The sequence below is a fragment of the Pseudorasbora parva genome, chromosome 14, assembly GCF_024679245.1.
Source record: "Pseudorasbora parva isolate DD20220531a chromosome 14, ASM2467924v1, whole genome shotgun sequence".
Taxonomy (NCBI): domain Eukaryota; kingdom Metazoa; phylum Chordata; class Actinopteri; order Cypriniformes; family Gobionidae; genus Pseudorasbora; species Pseudorasbora parva.
The window spans coordinates 19,024,974-19,046,812 of NC_090185.1; the positions used below are offsets into that span (position 1 = coordinate 19,024,974).

Sequence of the window (21,839 nt, forward strand, 5' to 3'; positions counted from 1 at the left end):
GATCAGTGTTGGCTTTAGTTGGGCAATTAGACTCTTGGCTTTGCATGGAAGTTCAAGGTTTTTGTTACAGTATTAAAACACATAATCTGATCAAATCGAATCAAAATATGCCATAAAAAATTGTCATCAAGCTTGTGTCATCATACTACAGCCCTGCGCGGGACTGTTTTCTTCATCCCACTCACGCCTGCCGAATTTCTGACCATTACCGCCCGCTCCCGCAACGTATGTTACACTTCCCCCCGCTCCCGCAATATGTATGTCCACTCCCGCCCGCACCCGCAAAACTCTGAGAATGTATTCCTGCACAATAATAGAGATGCATTGATTTTGTGTCTTCTCCCGTCCCGCAGGAAAAAAACAAAACACGTAGGCCTATTTGTATTGATATTATTAAAGAGACTCATGGGGTTTTTTGTTTCGTTTCCCTGGCCTGCATGTAAAAAAAAAAAAAAAGAAAAGAAAAAGAAAAACACAATACATTCAAATATAATTTTGTTTTCATCAAAAACTTTGCACATAAAAATAGAGAGAGAGAGAGAGAGAGAGAGAGAGAGAGAGAGAGAGAGAGAGAGAGAGAGAGAGAGAGAGAGAGAGAGAGTATGAAAAACTAGGCTACATGAAAACTTTGACCGGGGAGAACAGAGCAGGTGTGTCGCCTCAACCCAGACGTGCAGAATTTGAGCCCATTGTAGATGAGTATTTTTGCACATTTGTCACAATGAACAAAGTCCAGCTCCTTTCCATCTTTATCACAAACAATTGAGAAACTTCTCCAAATGTCAGACTTTCCTTGCTTAGCTTTTGTGCTGTAAATACCTCATTTGAGGTTCTTTTCTACATCATCTATTGACATCTTCTCCATCATGGCGCTAGGCAACCACCCTATCCTGCTGTGTTTTTTTTTAGCCACCCATTCCCGCCCGCAGCAAAATTCAAACCGCCCGCTCCCGCGAGATTTGCGTTGGGTCCCGCGGGACCTGGCGGGACTCAATCCCAATGCAGCCCTCTACATCATACTCAAAAAGACTTGAGGCTGTAATTGGTACCAAAGGTGCTTCAAAACAAAGTATTGAGCAAAGGCTGTGAATAATTGTGTACATATGATTTCTTTAGTTCTTTTTAAAAAGTTTGCAAATATTTAAACATTTTCCCATGTCATTATGGGGTATTGTCTGTAGACAACATAACAAAATGTGGAAAAAGTTAAGTTTGGATTGGACATTGTATGCCTGAGTTACATCAACTTCTTGTTTTGAGGCGTTAATCATATACATTAGCACTTAGCCCAGTGTTGCATGATTTAACATGTTTCTAGCATATTTCACACGGACCCACTTTATATTAGGTGGCCTTAACTACTATGTACTAACATTGTAAATAATCATTTGATACAATGCACTTATTGTGTACATACATGTTTTTACATTGTACTTACTTTTTCAAAAATACCTGTATGTAATTACGTCTGTAATTAATTTCTGTAGTTACATTTGTAATTACACTGTTGGCACTTCCCTTACACCTAACCCTACCCTTAAACTTACACACACCACCACACCTGTCCCTAACTCTACCCGTATCCCACCTCAATATCAGCAGAAATGCTTTGCAATATAATATGAACACTATAAGTACAGTGTACTTACTTTTTGATGTAAGTACATAGTAGTTAAGGCCACCTAATATAAAGTTGGGCCTTTGACACTTGATGCCATATTTTATTGCGTTCCAGGGAATGAATGACAGGGTAAAGCATTTTCTGTTGGCCACAGGTGCCGCTATAACTAACTGAATATTGGCATGTAGTTGTCTTCAGACCAGGACTCTTATCAAACATGCTAAGCTTGGGGAATCCAATGAAATGTGAAGTTTGGGGCTGATCGGACATTGTATGACTGAGTTCATCAAATTTTGTGAAACCGACACGGACACGTCCTTCAGGGACAACTCAAGATCTTCGCAATTTAACGTCGCAAAGCCCTTTAGAATAGACTGACCATATATGATCTGATAAAATGTCTAGTTGCAGCTTGTCAAAATACAATGTCTGTAAATGGTAAAAACAACAAAAATTTCGCAGAGAAAATTAACATTCACATCTTGGTCTAAGGGAGTGTTTTTGCAGGTATTGGGCTGTTACATGTGTGTACCTTGTATACTTGTATGTGAAATGTATAGCACGAACAACGCTTAATTGAAATATTGGCTTCAATTAAATGTAGGCTTTATTTGTAGGTGGTGCCATCGAGCCATTTAGCCATGCCTAATTCTGAAACCCATATCAGACATAAACTTTCACCCCCTCAAAAATTTGATTCATTTTGGAGAATAATAATAATTGTTTTTTTTTGTTGAGGGAACCAGTGTGATGCTAACTGCGGTTAGCCTTCAATACAAAGTAACATCATACCTGCACCAGTCTATTACATATAATGTTAGAATGTTGGTCATTATGATTGTCATTTGCATACTGAATTGTCTATTCTTTCTTAAATTTAAATGACCAATAACATTAAATTAAACTATATTTTGCATGTGATGGTATATTTCCTTCAGAACCTGCATGTATCTAATAACTTATTTTTATTTAGGTTAATAATTAAAACTAAAGCAGGTAGCCAAGAGATGTCACGCATTGCAGTGATTTTAAGTAGTGCTTGATAGGATGTAAAAGCTGTAAAAATAAATAAAAATTAAAGTACAGCCTTGAGAATGTTTAATATTAAATTCTCCAAATATTACTTTCATGATTAATACAACAACATTTTGTGTTTCAATAGTGTGTTGACACATTAATATAAGCCTATCTAAATCATTGTTTAATAAAACAAAACTCACACTAACCCTCGAGTAGAAAAAGATTGTTTCAGTCAGATCTAGCAGCTCTGTTGCGTTCACTCCGGCGGGTTTGCACCGTTTTATCTGGTTAGACTAATTATAGTGGAGCAAACCAGTTAAACAGGAAGACAACATCTATTAAGTATACACGTATAATAAATAAACCATTGTGCTATTTGCAAATAGCCTGAGTTACACACCATTGAACCTTTAAATCACATTCAAAACGCATATTTCATAGTTCTTGGTCCAAAATCGCATTAAGTGTATCTATATGTATCTCACTGACTAAACTCTTTAATTTCCCTTTGTACAATAGCAACCTGTATGATTGCGCAGTGCAATATCAAGCTATTTAATTTCATAATTAAAAAAACACGTCAGTTACAGCTCAAAGTGAAGACGGACCAATATACGGCGTACATTGCTTTGTATAAAAGTTCTACATTTAATACATTTCCAGAAAATACAAGCAAACCGGACGTACAAATCAACTATAAAATTATAAAACTTTTCTTCTCCGTCTATAGTTGTGTACAGAGAATGTGTTTTTTCATCAAACATGGCATCACAAGAGTCCCACACGTCGTTTGACAACCAGCGAGTGAAGGTGAGTGACGTGAAATCATTTTTTAGTCCTTAGATATGTTTTGCAATATGCAAATGAAATATCACGTTTTCAAGTTGTAGTACAGTTGCAAAAAAAAACTAAAAACACACACTGTGGGTTTCGACTTCATATTTGAAGCATCTAGGCATTGGTGATCGTACCACCAACAGGAAAACATATACATAGTGTGTACGTAAATAAACCAACTGTATATAAAATTGTCTTTAAATAAATTTATTACAGGGTGTGGTGAAGGGGGCGTGGTTCTGTGAGGTCTGCAGCGGGAGAGAGAGCACAGAGCGGAGCGGCAGGTAAGTAGGTCAAGCACAGATGGCGAACACCTGTTTCTGATTGCAGTGATTGGCGTGGAGAGAGCGCATTTAAGCCGCGGCCGGGAGAGAGTCGAGAGAGAGAGTTGGACTTGGACTTCATCGATCGGGTGGCACTGGAGCAATTCGTGGCAAGGTTGCCAAAGAAAACTGCTCAGTGGGACCAGTGCCACCGCCCAACGTCGCTAGACCAGGCCATCCAGCTGGCGGAGGACGAAATGGTGGCGTGCCGAGGGGTCGGCGAACCCCTACCATCATCTCTCTCTCTCTCTCTCTCTCTCTCTCTCCTTCTTCCCCCTCCTCTCAACCCTCTAAGCCTGTCCCTATGCCTAGGTCGCGCAGTGCGCTGACGCCCCGGCCGGCTCCCCGATGGAGGTCAGGAGCCCCGACGGAACAAGCCGCCGGGTACCAGTCGTCAGCGAGAGGAGGGGGAGGAGCTCAGGATCCCGGTCTGCCGGCTTACCGGCACCCGCTCTCTCCGCGCAAATACTCTAGCGGCTCTATAGCGGCTTTACTGCCAGCCGCTAGAGCCGCGGGGAAACCTGGGCCGGCGTGCTGGCGCCGCGGGGACCCCGGACACTTTATCGATCAGTGTCTGATGATGGGATGGGGACGCTGGTCCGGGTCCCCCAACATGCTGCACGCCGCCCCCGATCAGGCTGGCCTGTACCAAATACCCGTGAGTATCAAGGGGGGTACTTATTAGGCTTTGGTGGATTCAGGTTGTAACCAGACCTCCATACACCAAAGCCTGATTCAACCCGGGGCATGGGATAAGCGCTGCATGGTTATGGTGAGGTGTGTGCACGGGGAGGTGAGAGAATACCCTTTAGTGCCGATGGATATTCTATTCTGGGGGTCAAAAAACTGAGTTGAGGTGGCCGTTAACCAGCACCTCCGGCATCCTGATTATGGGGACAAATTGGCCACGATTTAATAAATTATTGGAATATTTGTGTGTGGATGCCTCTTGGGGAAAAAAGAGAAAGGGAAGGTGGCGATTGCGCAGGCGGGGGAGGTGGAACCGAGACCACTGGGCACTGATCCGGGGGAACAGAGTGCTCCGGAAACGCCAGTGTTTTCGGAGCGCGATGACTTTCCCCTGGAACAGTCCCAGGATGAGACGCTAAAAAATGTGTTTAATCAGGTCTTTGCCATCGACGGCCATCCCCTTCTTCCTGATCAACCGCTCACCTTTCCTTATTTTACTCTGTTAAAGGACAGGTTGTATCGGGTGACCCAAGATGCCCAGACAAAACAGACTACAACCCAGTTGTTGATTCCAAAAAGCCGTCGGGAAATGCTTTTCCAGGCGGCTCATCACAATCCTATGGCTGGGCATTTAGGGCAAACAGCGACACTAAACCGCCTCATGGCCCGATTCTTTTGGCCGGGCATTCATGAGAATGTACGCCGATGGTATGCGTCTTGTCGTGAATGTCAGTTGGTAAACCCACCGGCCCAACCAAAAGCACCATTGTGCCCCCTCCCGTTGATGCAGGTCCCCTTCGAAAGAATTGGTATGGACCTCATCGGGCCATTAGAGCGGTCAGCCCGCGGACATCGCTTTGCATTAGTCCTAGTGGATTATGCAACGCGATATCCCGAGGCAGTGCCACTGCGTAACACTTCAAGGTTACAGACGTAACCGGGACGATTCTTTATAGAGGGAGGTTTAGGCTAAATATTCTCTGCACTAAGAAAAAAAAATATATATATTTTAAGACCTTTTCTAGGGGAATTTACAGAATTTACATATGATGAATAAAAACAAGAAGTCTGATATGCTATCAATTGAAGAAACGTTTACTGAAGAATATAGTTTGCAGTTTCATCATTAGAAGTCAGCTTCAGCACTCAATACAGCAACAAATAGGCTATATACTCTAACACAGGTCACTAATGCTGCCTTCACGTGCTATCGGAAAAAAATCGATTATTCCCACTTCAAGAATTTTTGATTTCGAAATCATCACGTTCAAATTTCAAATGGGAGGGCATTCATGTGCAATTTTTATCTTGGAAACTCGTATTTACGATAATTCCGAGACCACGTGAAGGCAGTGTAAGCTACGTCATCCCAGCAGGTTAAATGATTCTGAATGGTTAAGGCATAGATAAATTGTACACATGGCTTGTGAGTCAGAAAAATATGTCCATCGATTTTCTGGATGACAGTTGGTCATCTCACCTTCCCTGCATGCCAGTTGTTCAGCTCAAAATGTCCTTTAAAAAAAGAGTGCTGACACACATACACACTAGGGATGGCTCGATACCACAATTTTGGCTTCGGTACGGTACCACAATCTAATACCGAAGTACCGATATTAAATCGATACCACAAGGTCTGATATTAGCGCGGGTATATTGCACGCGAATGAGTTCAATTATGCAAGTTTTGAGTTTATAAAGTGGGAAATTACCACAAATGTTTATTAGTAAATTAATCAGCAAAGCTTATCACATCAAATCAGTCATTTGAAAACTTTCTTGTGAGAAATAATTTCAGCAAAAATCTCTCAAAATGAGCAAATTGCTTTTGGTTTCAAAAGACATCGCACTACTCTAAAACAATCTGCATAATCCGATTCAGCATTTCACGCTCGTCTCGGGATGGAGAACGGAAATCATTTGAACATGCAAGCGATTTTATAGCATTTCGTAATAACAGTTACAGGAGATATGAGCTCATACGACACACACACACACACACACACACACACACACACACACACACACGCCTGTCACTTAGTCACGCTCGCACATTACACATTAAGTTTCCTTAAACAGTCAAATACACAGAGTTATGTACAAATGTCCATCTTTAGTGAGTAAGTTATTCACATAAACACAGGCGGTTGTGTCTAACGGGAATATAAATAGTGCAAGTAGTACGCGTGCAAATATAATGAGATCTAAATGTCATTGGTTGAAACGAACGCTGGAGATTGTGATATTCGATTTTATGTAAGGCTATGTGTGTGCGTTGATCAGTGTTAAAAGAAAATAAATTTCTAAATGAGATGGTTTGAATGATCACTGACCTGTCGATCTCTTCAGAAGTCTTAAAGTCAGAATAGTGACGGATGCTTCTTGGCTAGGTTTGATGGTTCTTCATCAGTTTTATAAGCAAAGTCATTACAAATGTCACTTCTACTCCTCTCTTTATTAATTCGTTTTGGGCATCTTGAGTGAGATTCAACTGCTTTATCCATTTTGTTCATCTGTTGTTGTCACATTTGCCGGTTGTTTCGGGTCAGTTTGGGTAGCGCGCTGCCATCTAGCGGTGAACTTCGGAACAGCAGCATGTACCGAAATGTGCCAAATCATGATATCGTACCGTTTTAAATAAAATATATACCGGTATTTTTCCAGTACCGGTATATCGCGCATCCCTAATACACACACACAAAGCTTCTTCCAAGTCTAAGTCGGTCAAGCTCTAGCTCTGACCAGGTAACTTTCCTAAAATATACTGATACGATTTTTCTCTAAAATGTTTTTTTTTTTCTACCCTAGAAATCTAGACGCACCCTAGCAGCAGCAAATCTTATTTGCACCGAGTGTGGCCTAACAACTCTCCATAGACTTGCGAGCTGGACAAAAACAAACTCTGGTCAGGCCAATCACATCGTGTATAGAGTTGGTGGGCGTTCATTCTTAAGAAGGGAAGATGTGTTCAGAGTTTTGGCGACCGGATACAGCGAAAGTTTAATTATCAGCTTATTAACAGCTTCTTCTTTTTTTGCCACCAATTTTTGGTCATTTTCACAGATTATTGTATGTTGTATAAATATCTGAACATGCAATATATCAAAAGAAAGAACTCTGCTTTAAAAACAAAACAAAACAAAACTAAACAAAAAAACACTTGAATGTGGGCAAGTTTCATAAAAAAGTAACATTTTTATTTAAAAAAAGCTGATAAATATCAGGTGTTTGTCAAAGACATTCAGATTCTACATTTATATCGGATTTAGAATGGTGATCAAAACATTGATGGAGTAGATCAAGTTCATCAACAAAGCTTCACAGTCCTGTAGCTCGTCCTGGGTTGTCTTTTGATCAGAAGATTCTGTACTCTTTCACAACACGTGTCATTACGCTCCTAGTCTTGCGTACACATTTTTGGATCTATTTTTGGTTTCCCAAAGAACCTTTAAAAAATAAGCTGTGGTGCACCGCCCTCCAAAATGCAGCTGTTTATTCGTTTTTAGAAAAAGCTATCAGTGGGTGTGTAGAGATGGAGATGGTGGGGCTGCTGCACTCTACATCCTCCTGTCTGTTTCCTCCACCGCGTCTCACTTTTCTTCCGCAGAACGACAACAGTCGACTTGGGCAGTGGTCACATTTGCCACTAATGCAGCTGTCATAAAGGGCCACAACGATAAGCGACAAGGCACTGAAGAGAAAGATCAAGACAAAGCCTAAATACTGAAAGAAAAAAAAAGAAAAAAATTGAAATTGTATTTGTTAATATTTCCTTTATGATATTACAGTAACAGAACAAGCAGTATATGAAATTTACCTGAGATCGATTAATATATTTGCGAGTCAATTCTTGTAGCTCCGTCTCATTGCGTGTCCTGTCATTGGGTTTACACCACTGCATTTTTTGCGCCTCATCAAAAACAGAAACACCCTCCCAGTCCGTCATGGCACAGGCAACAAAATTACCATGAAGTAACAAGAAGGAAATCCACATAACGGGTGGAATCAGACAAAATATGAAAGCTTTAGCACAGCTCGTCTGTGTATCATCTTCCACTCTTTCAGGGCAATGAAGCCATCTATATCTAATAGGTCTTAGAATGTGGAACATAACGACAAAAATAAAAAAAACAGGTACAATGAAGAGGGACACTGTTATTGCTGTATTCTGATCATTTCTGCACGAGCATGTGAATTGATGAGCTATTGAATACATAAAACCGATAAACAAAATGCTCAATATAACAGTGCCTAAACCAGGACACCATTTCAGGAACTTTACAATTTGTTTCTCTTGAGATGACATGTTCTGAGGGAAGTTTGATGATGTTGTTTTTTGCTGCTTCTTTCCCTTTTAGTCCGGTTCAAAAGCTGGTATCCTGGACAGATTCCCTTTAATGATGAAGATGAGAATTATTATTCATATCAGCAGAATGAAGAATATGGCTTTAAACACATCAACAGTGCAAAGAACATTTCACATAAAGGTTAGTTAATAGTTCCACAAAGAACATCTAACATTCAGAATCCTTCAGTTGCACTAAAGATTCATTATATCGGTAAAAAGTTATTTACCAAAAATTAAAAAACTCTTCTGGAACTTTTTAAGAGTGTCCAGAACAATCTGATGGACTTTATTACTGTATAGGTGTAACAAAATTAATCCAATGGCCAATCGAAAATATCCCAATGACGATATCCCAAAAATCGGATGAAAAATATGCCAGTCCCACACTTTTTTTTTTTTTTTCAGTCACTAGTCATCACAAAACTTAACAGCTAGCACAGTTTTATCATTAGTAGAATATAAAAAATTTCAATACAAGCACTTCAGTCAAATATAATTTAAGTAATGTGTCAAAGCGTTAACCAAATACACTTGGGACTTTGCAACTCTGGTTGCTTTCACCCTGGCACTGTTATATCATCCAACTTTCATTTCTTTCTTTCTTTAACTTACTCACAATAATGTTAGTATTATCTTGAGTATTTGATGGAAACTTCTAATTGTTCAATTGTTCGTTTAAACAAAGTAAACTTTCACCGCCCTCATGCTAGCGTTTTAGTGGTACCTCAGAGGGCATAATAAAAAAATTAAAAACATACAAAATCTTTCCCAAAACAAGTCAACATCTGTGGCACACAAAAACTTTCCTTAATCACATCATAAAATCTTAAATAGCAACCTACCTGAAGCAGTTTGAATTCACTTCGATGTAAACAACTTTAAGAGTCTGCTGCACAGTGCTCTTGACTGTGTGTTCAACATGAAGATGGAAGTTTTACTTACTCAAAAATGATATGAGGGCAGAAAGGGAAATGATTGGTTTACAGATACAACATATGCAATTGAAGCAGAGGCGGGCCAAAAGGTTTGTGCGTGTGGAGGGTGGAGGTTTGTGCACAGCGAGGATCGCTGTGTTATTATCACCTTTAAATATTCCAATGAATTGTATTATATATACTTACGCTTGTGGCTGTGTTGTAATGTGTCGTCTGTGTATTGTTCTCCTTCTTCATCAACATTTAGAGCGGTCTCAACAAGAAAGGCACAGGAACAGCACTCCTTATCAAGAATCCCATCATGTTTAACACTTTGTTTTTTCTCTTGCTTTCTGAAAGAGCATGCTACAGTAAAAAACATACTTGTTTTTTGTTATTGAATTGAGACATGAGGTAAAAAAAAAAAAAAAATATATATATATATATATATATATATATATATATATATATATATATATATATATATATATATATATATCATATGAGTAGCGAGTACCACAGTTCATTATGGAATCTGGAGCAAGTGACATTATATTATACTTTATATATAGCATTTCCTCATCAACTAATCACTGCATTGCTGGTCATGGTTCCAGATATCAATGCAACTTCAATCAAGATGTAGAGTGCTAATCGTATCCATATGCGACTGTTGAGAAACATATCTGTTTGTGAATGTCGAAAGCGCACGATAAATAGATATTTTCTTCCAAAAGAAAGAATCGACTCTGAACCGTCTATACGAGTCGTTTTTAACTGGAATCCCACTCTGTTAGGGTTCTACGTCACTAGAAAATTATATCCGCATAATGCCCGCCTATGTTATACATCGTCCACCCGGAAACAACTTGACCCACCCTCAAACGTAATTTTACTGCCTACTGCTTTTCAAACAGGTTCAACACGGGATTCACAAAACGCTTGCTCTTGAAAGATGGGTCGGTACAGAGTTTTTTTGGACCAGCTTGCTCCTCAGAATCAAAACCTGTTATTCTGAATTATTATTGATGTATATTTTCTAACGGGTGTTCAAAATACGTAGTTTTGTGTTTTATGTTGTGTAAGTTGCCGGCTAACTGGTTAACTCCCATTATTACTGTCTTACTGAAATGTAGGCCACTATGACCTAAAACTGTGTCTTAATGCCGATGTCGTTCTTACTACTTTGAGTAAAGATAAAGGATGGAGCAAGATTTGTTTTACAAGCGTTTGTTACATTCGTCATTCAAGTTATTGATACAGTTCCTGCATGTGCACAATAAATTACAAATACACACATGAGTTTGTTAATGTAAATAGTCTTGTTAATGCTGATGGTGAGGAATTACAGTTGAAACATCTCAATGTACCTCAAACTGAGTAGCGTATCACTGAGAAAAAACAATGAAAAAACTCCACCTTGCGATTGAGGTTCGGGTTGAATAACTATTTCTTCCAACGTTTCAACATTGAACTCGCACACGGATTGATGTGGTAAAATCAACGGCATCATTACTGTCTTTACAATCGATGAGCTTTAGGAAGCATCTGGACAGAGCTGAGGTTCATGTATGGTAATGGCCGTTTAGTTCCTGAAGCCCGTGCTGTAAATGGTAGACCAATCACAACAGGCTGGGCCAATTGACCAATCAGAGCATAGTAGCTTGGCACGATGCAAGTGTTTTTGCTAGTTTCAGCCCAACGCAGTTATCCTTTTTACGTCCTGCACCAAGTTGTTTTAATAGCAAATGCGGCCATCTGTTTGCCCATTGCGTGCTGGTCTGAAAACGAGGTGTGTTCAGGCGCATTGTTGGCATGTTGCTGTTTTGAGGCAACTGAATATGACTGCAGCATTGATCAACTTAAACTTGGTTTAAGTCACCGCTGCAGTATTTTTTGTGTTATATAAAGAGTGTGTTAGTAATATGCACCTATAGTCGGGTCCACAACACGTGCACACTCTGCTTATGACACACAGGGACACACAGCAGCACACAAATGAAAAAATAAAAGGATTCCTCTCTGTCGTTTAGCTCACAAGTTCAGCCATGTAATTAGCAAATCCGCCATGGTGCGAGTGTTACAACCCTGTGGTTTGTATTTTGTGACATTAGGTTTTGTAAATCTCTGTGTGTATCTGTGTGTCCATCTGATTGGTTCCTGCAGGCTGATTGATGCTGTCATGATTGGTGCATTAAAAAAAAAGCATGTCATCACTTCCTGTACCCAGATTGGCATTACCCAGGGTTTTGAGAGAGAGTTTTTTGACATGTACACTGCAGAGTTTGTGTTATGAATATTAGAGACTGTGAGTAGTTCTTGTTTGTTTGTTTAATTTGAACTGTTTGTTTCAGATTAACTTTATTGGTATATCTGACCCTTTGCCTGTTTTCTGACACTGATTTAGACTGCCCTTTTCAGTTTGTTTGCTTGGTTGTAAATATATTGTAAATACTGATTATTTTGGAAAGTATACTGTAAAAAAAGGGCAAATTTTGAAGTTTTCAACATTTCAACATAGATTATGTTAAACTGATTTTAAAAACTTAATATAAAAAGTTATGTATAACTTATAAAATTTTTACCATTTCTTAATTTATTTTGATGAGTTAAAAGAATGCAAAATCAAGTTGTCATAACTTATTGAACACATAATTCTTTACAGTGGGAGAATCTGACACCATTTTTGTTAATTGTAAACTGTTTTTGATCTCTGTTTTTGGTTAGGGAGTTCCCTTTATCGAGGGAACTCGCACTGCGTCATCGTAGATGACACATCGGGGAACGCCCTCGGCGTGACGCTGCTGAGTTCATATCAAAAAAGTCCAATCTTGATTGGTGCTGCGTAATGACGTAACGAGTGACGGCATACCCGGAGGTGGGGGACATTCAGGCATTGGCAGTAACACCCAATTGCTTGGAGTTTGCCCCAGGCAACGTGAAAGCTATCTTGCGGCCGACCCCGGGATACGTCCCCAAGGTACCGTCTAATGCGGTACGGTCGGTGGTTCTCCAGGCTTTTCATCCCCCGCCTCATGTGACGGCAGATGAGGACAGGCTTCACCTCCTCTGCCCGGTGCGGGCATTGAGGATTTATTTGGAGAGGTCTGCCCAGTGGAGGAAGTCAGACCAGTTGTTAGTGTGCTTTGGTCCACCTAGGAAGGGGCTGCCTGCAGCGAAACAGACAATTAGTAACTGGATTGTCCAGGCAATAGCAACGGCCTATCAGGTGCGCAACTTGCCTTCACCTATAGCCGTGAGGGCTCATTCTACCAGGGGCATGGCCTCCTCGGTAGCCCTCCTTTCCGGAGCTTCTCTGCAAGAGATTTGCGAGGCGGCTGGGTGGGCCACACCGCATACCTTCGTGAGGTATTATAGTCTGCACCTCCCGGCGACGCCAGGCGCTAGGGTGCTCGCCCCCTGATTATGCACTCCGGTTCATGTCATGGGGTGCAAGATAGGCGAGGACTAGTGGGTACTCGTTCCCCGATGTGTCATCTACGATGACGCAGTGCGAGTTCCCTCGATAAAGGGAACGTCTCGGGTTATGAATATAACCCATGTTCCCTGAGAGGGAACGAGACACTGCGTCTCGTAGCCCCGCCTATCTACAGAGCGGCCCGCTTCATAGCAGTAAGCTGCGTTTGCTTGTGCCGGCGTCCCTTTATACCTCCGGGTATGCCGTCACTCGTTACGTCATTACGCAGCACCAATCAAGATTGGACTTTTTTGATATGAACTCAGCAGCGTCACGCCGAGGGCGTTCCCCGATGTGTCATCTACGATGACGCAGTGTCTCGTTCCCTATCAGGGAACATGGGTTATATTCATAACCCGAGACGTTAGCTTTATATATTGTATTTTCCTTTTCTTTTCTTTTTGGGTTAGGGTTTAAAGACAAGGAAGTTTTGTTTGTTATTTTAGCCCAACAGTCAACTTAAATCTAAGGTCCCAAATTAACTCAATAAAATAATCTTTATTCAAATACACTGTTTTTTTCAGATGTTTCATGTTGCACCCTTTTCCCCTAGATGGGGCATAACAGCGAGCACAACTGGCTTTTAAAGGGAATGGGAGATGAGACTCTGATTGGTTTATTGCACGTTATGCCCAAAACACACCCATGATTCATTAATCACTTCAGCTCTGCACCCCCCATTGGACCCACCCATGGGTCCAAAATTGCATCATCATAATCTTTTTAAAAAATCTATAACTCACACACCACAAAACTAGACATTGAAAGATTAGAACCTCAGCTTTCTTAATAACCCAATAACTTCTGCATTTATATTATATAGAAGAAAATAATACGGTCTGAATTCATCACAGATTGCGACATGTTGCGTTTTAGTCAATGTACATTTGAAATGGGAAATGTGCGCCTTCACGGAAAGAAGCTGGATCAACATTTTCATGGATGAATCATTTAAAATCTGCTCTGTACCTCAAAACTATACCACCAGAGATAAATGGGACTGCAACACATCGTCAGCTGAACTATTGTTGGTAGAGCGTTTAACATTTTTGCAATAAATAAATAAATAAATTATTGTGATTGCACTTGTCTGTCCGTTATGCTTTTATTTTTAACAATACATCGTTTTGAGCAATAGTTATGGGTAGGTGTAGGATTAACGGCTCAAAATATTGTTTTAATGCTATATTGTTACTAAAAAACTTAATTATGCTATGTTTAAATGTTGCCAATACATCCATAATTTTCTTTTTAGAATCTATCCATATGTACAAAAACTTACGTTTTGTATCTTTGAAAGTTAAATTTTAATACCTTCGTATGTTGTCTTATAAAGCGTAAAGAGCTGCCCATGAGAAAACTTTGTTCTGCCACTAAAGAGCAGAAACCACACATCCTGTTGTTGCAATGTGTAGTGACTCTGTATAAGGGAAATGGATATATTTATCTCAAATTATTTCATTAATTCATGGGAAATTTTGGAAGAGTATTTTAAGGCAGAGCAAATGACTCATGTCATCCCTTCCTCTACCCAGATTGGGTCAGAAATCTTGTGTTTTGAGAGAGAGTTTTGTGACAGGTGTAGTGCAGAGTTTGAGTTTGTGTTATGAATATTAGAGAGTGTCAGTATTGTTTGTTTGTTTAAATTGAACTGTTTGTTTCAGATTAACTTTATTGGTATATCTGACCCTTTGCCTGTTTTCTGACACTGATTTGGACAGCCCTTTTCAGTTTGTTTGCTTTGTTGTAAGTACATTGTAAATACTGATTATTTGGGAAAGTAGGGAGTCTGACACCATTTTTGTTTATTGTAAACTGTTTTTGATCTCTGTTGTTGGTTAGGGAGTTGCGCCCTATAACCAAAACACCTGCCCCATGCGCTTCAGACCAGGCGCTCAGATCGTTAAAATAGGGCCCATAGTCCACAAAAACACAGCACAACACAAAATAGGTAGCCTGGATGCCAGCCGAACTTAGCCCCGCCCACAACATTTTTAGGTCGGGAAGTTCTGTCTGAACTTGATCCGTAGAGGAGTTATTATGCCCGAACAGAAACTGTTTGGACCAATCACATTGGCCCTCATTTATCAAAAGTGCGTACACCAAAGTTCCAGCGTACACCTTGAGTACGCCCCAAACCCACGGTGACTTTGAGATTTATCAATATGGACGTTGGCGTACGGCATGCTCAAATCCTACGCCAGCTCAGGAGGTTGTGTACGCACGTTTTGAGTTAGTGCAAAAATGCGCAGAAAAACAATTCCTAACATCACAAAACGCACTGACAAAGATATGCTATATTATGACCCCCTGTAAAAAAAACAACAACACATAGTAATTATAAACTTCGGTGTTTATTTTTGTGCAACATGGACTTGTTTAATTTGTGTGACTTTACCAAAGCATTTGATTTGTAGGCATGTATTCTTCCAGTTGCGAGCCTGTGCGCTTTACCTGACGTTTCAGGGTTAGGCCCGGCAGCTGCGCACGGACTGGGACTGAAAATAATTCAGACGGACAAAATAATAAAAAAAAAATTTTTTTAAATAATAATAATAATAAAATAAATAATAACGACATTCTTCTTATAAATACCAATAATAATACAAATCATAATAATAATAATAGGAGAAGAAGAATAATAAGAAGAAGACGAATCTTACAAATTGTCATGTAATTATTAATGTGAATGAATGGTATTCCACATCAAATCATCATCACTATTGTACACCCCAATACATGTGCCGTGATACGAAATTAAATGCTAATTGTTTCAAAACATGTGCTGTAAAATAATGCATTGTGATGGTAATTTATCATCCAAACAGCTATTTAAACTGCTGGAGTGCGCTTCTCAACCTCCACACAATTAACAGTACTCATTAACAGTATTATTAACACTCATATTAACAGTAATTTGGGTCCATATTCTGTTTTTGTGGGCGCCTTTAATCCCACTCTTTAAACTCCTAAATACAATTTCTTTTTTTCCACTTCCCTGGTGATGGTCTCGATGGGCACATCTCAATCAGCTCTCTAGTTCAGTAGTCAAGGCACTGATCAGGGAGTCAGCCCATTGACTTATGTCCTAATCAGTGCCCTGAATAGTGGACTAGTAAGATGATTGAGACGTGCCCGATCTCCATGTCGGAGAAGTTTTGCGCCGTCTTCAGCATGTCCTTGGGGTAAAATGAGGGCGTGGGGGAGGCGGAGAGACTTGGATATATAGGGGCGTGTTATTCTAAGGACGATCGGTTTCAGCCGTGGCATTTATCAAGGGCAGGTATTGCGTACACCTGGATTGCAGAGGTGTGCACAGCTTCATAAACTAGACAGTGAGAGGAGTGTAAGCATAATCTTACGCCAACATATACACCCGTTTCTACGCAAGATTGATAAACCTGGCCGTAATCAGAGTCAGGACGGCTTGTGTGTTTTGTGTAACTTGCAAAATGTAAAATTACAAGTAAAAGAAAAGAAAAGTGTGAGTTGAGAAATAAGGTTTCTCACTAGGAGTATGGCTGTCTCTATGACTCTTATTTCGGGAGTTTCATTGTCAGAGGTATGTGATGCGGCTGGGTGGTCCTCTCCGCATACATTTGTGAGGTTTTACAATCTAGATGTAGCCTCTACACCGGGGTCCCGGGTGTTTCTGGGTTGATTCACACATACAGACATTTGGGACTCTGGCGGCGTGGGTATTGAGGTCTCCTAGCGTTTCGACGCAGCTCGAAGTTCCCTCGAGATAGGGAACGTCTCAGGTTATGTATGTAACCATGGTTCCCTGAGAGGGAACGAGACGCTGCGTCGCTATGCCATACTCCCGGCATGCCTGTGATCGACTTGTTCGGCTTTTTCCAGAAGCTAGTGACTGTTTGGTCCAGGTGTGCTTTATAGCTTCCTGGTCGATGACGTCTCGCTATTGGACTGATTACACAAGTGCTTCATGACATGGTACGCAGAGGCGTCCCCTAGCGTTTCGACGCAGCGTCTCGTTCCCTCTCAGGGAACCATGGTTACATACGTAACCTGAGACGTTTTACTTACCCCTGTTCTACAGGAAGTCGTTTTCAGCAGGTTAGAGGTTACAGTGAACCAGAACTGCAAAAAAAGAAAAAAGAAAAAGAAAAAAAGTTTTTATTTGTATTCAAACATTTCTTTAAAATAATTTTTAAAAATAGCAGTCCATTTAGCACCAGCAGCAGTTTTTTTTTTTTTTTTTTTTTTTGCATGTGAAAATATGGTCCAACGTTCAACGTTCCACGCAACCCAAACTATACAAGCCAATGCAAATTGCCCTGCGAAATTTGTATTTTACTCTCCACTCAACAGTATTGGGTATAAATACGGAAGAAGATGCAACAAACCTTTGGGCTTCTTGAAGGAGAGAACAGAGATGTTACAGCATAAAGATAAAACATTTTTGTTGTTATATTTAAATAATTTAGGAAATATCTTAATTCTGGAAATTTATCAGAGGAATTAAAATTAACATGTTGGCCATTTAGGTTATGTAATAGGTTACAGATTACAAGTTATCCTATTTAAAATGTAATTGTAACTGATTACATTTGATTACTTTTGGATTACTTTTCTATTCCCCAGCACTGAAACACATTTTTATCATTCACCATGGTGGAAAATCTCAGACAGGTTGTAGCATAAAACTTTTGGTGGCAATGTGGATTAATATAGTAGGTAGATGTGGTGCACTGCAAATTCAAACAAAATCCAATCAAAATCTAAATGATTATTAGGAAGACCTGTTCAATTTCTCATTAATGGAATTATCTAATCAACCAATCACATTGCAGTTGCTTCAATGTATTTAGGGGTGTGGTCCTGACTCGAGGTTGCCAGATAGGCTGCAGGATCCAGCAGGAACATTTGTAGCTGCAGCTGTGGTAACTAGAGCATCCTGGCCGGACTACTGTTGTCAGTGATATAAGTATTTGAAATTAACATGATTTCTTAATGTCTAGTGACATATCAGGGCCATTTTATTCATTTTAAATGTGATAGCTTTAGACTTCCCCTTTTCTGGCTCTGTTGTTCTAATTCATCAACATTTAAAGGTGTCTGTGCTGCACGTGGAAAGTAGGAAAAAGACAGGAAGTGCTTTCTGTGGTTGAGGATTAGTGCAAGGTCAAACAATAATGGGGGGGGGGGTGTACTTCAAAAGTATACATGTACATATTCATCTGTTCTTCACATCCTCCAATGTAAACGCAGCTCTGTTTATCATATTAATAATAATAATAATAATAATACCTTTTATTTAAAGGCGCCTTTCAGGACACTCAAGGACACCGTACAGACAAGATATAAAAGATAATAAATATGAAGCAAACAAAACACAACTTGCACATGAATCAATCAATCAATCATTCATATAATTAAAAGTTTATCTAAACAGATGTGTTTTTATCTGAACTTTAAATTGGGAAATTGAATCCGACTGTCGAATGAGTAATGGTAGAGAGTTCCATAACTTGGGAGCTGCACGACTAAAAGCCCTACCACCAAAAGAGCTCAGCTTGAAATTTGGAACAGACAATAGTTCTGCCTTAGATTATCTCAGAGAACGAACAGAAGTATACAGATGAAGAAGGTCCGAAAGATAATCAGGTGCCAAATTGTTTAGAGCTTTATACGTAAGGAGTATAGTTTTGTAATGTACGCGGTAATGGACAGGAAGCCAGTGCAATTGAAAAAGAATAGGAGTGATATGATCAGATATACGTGAGTGGGTAACAATCCTGGCTCCTGAATTCTGAATTAACTGCAATCTGTGAAGATGTTTTTCAGGAATACCAAATAAAAGAGAATTACAATAAAGAATCCGGGATGTAACCAAGGCATGAATAAGTACTTCGGTGTTGTGTTGAGAAAGTGAAGAATAGAGTCAATGTTACGTATATGAAAAAATGCAATGCGTGAGATATTATTAATATGTGAACCAAAAGAAAGTAAACCCTCAAGTATAACCCCCAGGCTTTTCACTTGGGTGGAGAAGTTAACCAGACAATTATCAATAGCCAGATTGAAGGATTGGGCTTTGGATAGAACAGATTTAGTACCAACAAGAAGTGCCTCAGTTTTGTTGGTATTCAACTTAATAAAATTATTAGTCATCCAGATGTTCACATCCTGCAAGCATTTAGTAAGATTAGAGGGGGGATGGAAATCGTCAGGCCTTGTAGAGACATAACCCTGTGTGTCATCAGCATAAAAATGGAAATTAATACCATAGGATTGAAAAATGTGACCAAGTGGTAAAATATATATAATAAATAAAAGCGAACCCAACACTGACCCCTGAGGAACACCATGAATGACTGAGACAGGCTCTGAATGAGCCCTCTTTATCTGAACAAACTGTTTTCTGTCACTTAAATAAGAAATGAACCCAAGTAGTACATTATCAGCTATACCAATGCTAGCCAATCGTTCCAGTAATACTGAGTGTTTAATGGTATCAAAGGCAGCACTAATATCTAAAAGAATAAGAATAGACAGAAAACCAGAATCAGCAGCCAAGAGAAGATCGTTTGTCACCTTAACAAGAGCTGTTTCTAAAACCGGACTGAAGGTGCTAGATAGAGGTCATTACTTTGCAGATGGGATTCAAGTTGAGTTGCTACTATTCTTTCCATTATTTTAGAAATAAATAGAAGGTTTGATATGGGCCTAAAATTATTTAAATCATTAGAATCAGCACCAGATGTTTTTATTGAAGTTGTAGATGAATTAGAACAGCATTGGTTTACAGAATAATCAATCATTTCATGCTTTCATCAAGCATTAAGGTCTACATTTTTTATATTACGAAATGAGACAGAGCGTTGTGGTTTAACTTTTGCCAAGGGGATAGAAATATTAAAAAATATAGGCTTGTGATCTGAAATAGGCAATTCAGTAGAAGTAAAATTAAAAGGCATGACACCAGAACAACATACAAGATCTAAGAAATGCCCCTTGTTATGTGTTGGAAAGTTAACAAATTGTACAAGGTCAGCACTTTCCAGAACTGATTTAAATTCATTATATTGAGTGCTGGTAGTATTGTCAAAGTGTATGTTAAAATCACCCATCAACATGATATTCGGAGACAAGGTACACAGATGTGTTAAAATAATAGAAAATTCAGAAAAAAATATATTCAAAGCAGATGTCTTTGGTGGTCTACATACCATTACAACAATAGTTGGGGTTGAGCCTTTAAGTTGTACAGCCAAGATTTCAAAAGAAGTTTGCTGAGATATGGAAATCGGAAAGACTTTATAACTGTCTTTCCCAGAGCAGCGGGGTTTGCAAGTATAAGCATATCCAGAAGGTATTGTTTGGTTTAAATAAAAATAGTCATTAGGCTTCCGCCATGTCTCAGAAACAGACAAAAAGTCAATATTTCTGTCCTCAATAAGTTCATGGATGAGAGATGTCTTCTTATTGTTGAGTGAGCGAACATTAAAAAGAGTAAAACGAAGTACAGAAGGCTTGTAGTCAACTGACCTGGGCAGCGGAGTAAGAGCTTCATGATCAATGGTCCTCCCAGCACTTTTATGCAGCTTAGGGTGTGTAACGTTAGACCAAAGCGACCGAATTTGTCCACCACATTCAGATTTAGCTGAACTGAATCGGAAATTCCGACGAGACCTACGATGAATGTATTTCGATTGACGTGTAAGATCCGGATGATTAAATGCCAACAGCGGCGGAGGTTTGATTGCAGCATTTGCAGATCTAAGTTTGTGCAGGTCTGCCGCCGAATAAACCAATCTAGGAGCGGCACTGATCACAGCAGAAAAGATGATCCATAGCAGCAGCTTGAGTAACCACATCACGGAAACTCATTATTGTAATAATTAGACAGGCACCCAAACAACGATGGAAGCCAAGTTGTAGATGCAAATCGTTCGCTAAAAGGTCAGTATCAAACAGCATTCACAAGAATCAGATGATCAGACAGGTCAGTAATGTCAGCAGAGGCTCATTAAAACTTCCCGATTTCAAATGTTCAGATAAAAGAAAATAATAAAAACAGAACCAGTGAGTAGCGGCAGCCAAGTCAGTGTTCACTCAACCGGAAGTTCATATTAGATACATTTAAGTGTGTTTAAAATGATGTTATGACGTTACTCTGACGTGGCTGCTGTGACACTTGTTCACACTGCTAAAAGTAAAGCGTTTCTGTCAAATAAAACCGGTAATGCAGAGATGATAATCAGGTGGACAGCCAGACCTTCTCCCCTACTTGGAAGGAGGGAGTCTTGGAGCGGCGAAGGTAGGCTGAGCCCTATGGAGTTGGTGGTGTGCATAGTCCCAGACTCTCTCACTCTCCCGGAACCAGTAGTCAACCGCAGGGACATCGGAGGGTTCCCTGACCAGGGGAACAGTGGGGGTTGATAGCCAAGTATGCACTGAAATGGCATGAAACCGGTGGTAGGCTGGCGGAGAGAGTTCTGTGCGTACTCGGCCCATCCTAGGAACTGGTTCCAGGAGTCTTGCTGGCCATGACAGAAGGTACGGAGGAAACGTCTTATCTCCTGGATCTTGCGTTCCGTCTGATCATTCGTCTGGGGATGGTATCCGGATGACAGGTTCACGG

General features: G+C 39.9%; 1 protein-coding gene across 3 annotated transcripts in view; it reads right to left on the reverse strand.

Annotated features, from left to right (window-relative positions):
• LOC137039483 (calcium homeostasis modulator protein 6-like) overlaps nucleotides 1-21,839 on the reverse strand; it is a 51,016-nt gene that overhangs the window by 18,776 nt on the left and 10,401 nt on the right. The gene's annotated exons all lie outside the window — the stretch shown is intronic.